General features: G+C 33.6%; 1 long non-coding RNA gene across 1 annotated transcript; it reads left to right on the forward strand.

Annotated features, from left to right (window-relative positions):
* The first annotated feature begins 1,426 nt into the window (after positions 1 to 1,426).
* Positions 1,427 to 2,944, forward strand: LOC110928532. The gene is made up of 4 exons (XR_002586432.2): positions 1,427 to 1,649; positions 1,755 to 1,915; positions 2,468 to 2,504; positions 2,593 to 2,944. It is a non-coding gene; the product is annotated as an uncharacterized LOC110928532 (long non-coding RNA).
* Positions 2,945 to 3,355: the final 411 nt, after the last annotated feature.

Below are 3,355 nucleotides of genomic sequence, written 5' to 3' on the forward strand. Positions count from 1 at the left end.
AAAAAAAATGAAAGGACAAAAAAGCCCCTTCGCCCTTCTCTAAGCGGCGTGACACGTGTTAGGCCAGGAAGCGTTCTCACCGTTCTCACACTTTTGAGCGTTTTCTCCTGATCACGTTTCTATATATATACACACGTGATAAATGGATTAGATGTGACCATTAATTAGTGGTTTTCAACCTTTTTTTATAATATAAATATAAATTTATAACTTTTTTACAAATTATTGTATGTGAGAGTATCTGGATAATACGTATAGTTATTATTTTATATATTATTGATAAAAATGAATAATCCATTCATCAATAAATACAGACAAGTGACAAGTTTTGATGTTAAATAATAATGTGATCACCATATTTTATATATTATTGATAAAAAAAATGAATAATCCATTCATCGATAAATACGGATAAGTGACAAGTTTTGATGTTAAATAATAATGTCATCACCACAATCATAATATTATGAAGATGATTAATAATAGAGTTAAATATTATTTTAGTCTATCTGGTTTGGATCATTTTGACACAGTACTAGAAAAAAGGGTTTTTGCTATGAAATATTCGGTCACAAAACGGTAACAACTCTTTTATATGGAAGACTTAACTTTTCCAAACTCTTCTTTGTTTCATAAAAGTTTTTTGGGAGCTTATTCTCTTCAGGAAGCAATGCATTAATCATTGAAATGTTATAGTTATAAGCTGCAATGGACATATTAAAAAGTGATTTCCATGTCAAGAAACTTGTGGCAACTTGTAACTTTGAACAATATGTAGCCTTCTCCCCCTCCCACAGAGGTTCGTCTAGAAGCTTTTTGCTTCTGGATTCGGTACATCTCCTTCCAAAGTGTTTGAAGTATAACTGCATGCATACATGTTATCTAACACTATGTGTCTGTAGGCATCATCATTATCATCAACTTCCATTGTAGTAGAAAATTGTCCAACGTCGCAGATGGAACTTTCGCCATGTTCACTCCATTTTTCGTAACGTAGCATGAAACCTTCCTTATACAGGTGTTTTTGAACAGTGGCTCTGTGTCTATAACTTATATTTTGGCATTTATAACAAGGACATTTTGTCTCAAGTATTGTCTCACAATGTATATTGACCATCTTATCAACAACTGCATCATGAGAAAACGCAAAGTCCAAAAACAAATCCACATTATCACAATATTCAGGATTAAGATATCTGTCACTATCAGTCTTTTCATACATCCACTTTCGATTGCTAAATCATGCCGTTACTAATCAAATAAGTGCACCTAGAATTCAAAGTCATCATAAACATGTAATCAAATAACTTGGTTGGATGGGTAAAACTTAAAACTAGTTAACATGTGTATATCAATATGTGTGTATGACTCTAATGAAACAATAAATTGTTTTATGATAATAAAAGTGTAAGTTAGCGGGTTTGTTTATTTAATGACAATTTATGAAGGTTGAGGGCCTAAATAGACACTTTAGAAACTTGTTTTTGTTGGACAAATTCCACTTGAGCCACGTAGCTTTTACTCAAATCTATAGATTAAAGAAAAAAACACACACAATATGTGTTCTTCGATAAGAGAAGCTAAGAAAGGCTCAATGAAGATCATCAAATTATAGCCTAGATTTAAAGAAAACAACCTCTTCATTTTTGGTAAGCATCACTTAGCCTAACTTTATGTTTTGTATAATCCTCAATTTCCTAGTTGTCTTTCAAATGAGTAATTAAATTTTTATTACTGTTAATCATTTTCAAAAGTGGGAGATCTAATAAGGAGCATAAACGATTTGGGCATTTCAGTGGTTCGGAAATCGGATTTTTCATCTTCCTTCCCTTCCGCACACTTATAAATGCCAATTCTCCTCATTTTTTGATTTTTCATCTTCCTTCCCTTCCACACACTTTGCATCAATCATCAGGTAATCACTTCGCTTCCTTTCAATTTTACTCGTTTGATATCAAACTTGGAAAGGCTTGGAAAGGAAAAGCTAGAAAGTATCTGCCTGGCTGGACCGGTGGTATAACCAAACTTATATCATATATCATAACATATACACACCTTTATTTGGGTGGGTGTTTGTTTTTGAAGTACTTTTACTTTTTACAGTTGAAAAAAGGGGTCATAGGTCAAAACGGGTTCAGGTCGGGTCGGGTCGGGTCGGGTCAGGTTAGTTAAAAAAAATTTTTAACGAGATTGTACATCAAGGGGCAATTTTGTCGGGTTGAAACGGTTCTGGGTTGGTTTGGGTTGAGTATGGGTCAAAGGTGTACGAACCAATCACCGAGTTTTGCTTTCAAAGAATAATCCCGCCAAATACAGACGCACAAGAGTGAAAGATGTCATATAAGATATGTTTTAGGAATGATAGACGTTTGTAAAACCGAAACTATAGTTCACTACAGTGTACACAATAGTTATATCATGTTTCATATGGTACATGCTGAAAAAAGATGGTTGTATTGTTATCCAGGTATGAGCAGATTGTACAGGATGGGAAGCTTTTGGAGGTAATCAACATGCTTATTTTATGTGGTTTAAATGCATTATTTATTCAAGTTTTACTCTTATCTTTTCTTGTTTTTTTTTTCCATTCAGGAAGGCAGCAACGATTACAAACCATAGACACACAAACCGCTAGACACGGAAAGATGCACTCATTCCACACAAAAAAAATACATATTAATTAGAGACAGAGAGGGGCATTCTAAAACTCACCACAAGTCCACAACACTACATAAAACCAAAGACAAAGTAAAGAGATGCATAGATATGTTCCTAGACAACGAATACTACTAGGTATTCCATGTTTATTATTGGAATAATAACTTTATTATTTACTTCAAGCCTCCCATATCATTGATAACAACAATAAAAAACATAAGAACAAATTAAAGTGATGAAATTGCTAAAGAAGGAAATTAAGTCAAGAATCAAACGTACCTTTCGTATGTCCGTCACCGATGAACGATTAATCAGAACTTCAGTTGAGAGATGATCCGTCACCGGCGAACGATTAATTAGAACTTTTGGGAGATGATAATGGACAAGTAATGGTGGAGTGGAGGAATTCTGTAATTGTGAGGAATACCGCAATTGCTAACTGTCCTCCAAAAATTATGGAAATATTAAACCCTAAATGATCCGTCTATTTTTTTCCTTTTAGCCCGCTAATTTTTTTTTTTATCAATATTGTGACTGCAAAAGACGGTGGCAAAGATAGCGGTCCCAAATCAATCGTAGACCCACCAAAGTTTTCATTTTTTTTATTTATTTGCCACCATTTTGTGACCTTACCATATCATTAGATATTTTTTTATTTCAATTGGGGATTTCCCACTAAATTGCAACCGTAATTATG

Source organism: Helianthus annuus, chromosome 3, assembly GCF_002127325.2.
Source record: "Helianthus annuus cultivar XRQ/B chromosome 3, HanXRQr2.0-SUNRISE, whole genome shotgun sequence".
NCBI lineage: Eukaryota > Viridiplantae > Streptophyta > Magnoliopsida > Asterales > Asteraceae > Helianthus > Helianthus annuus.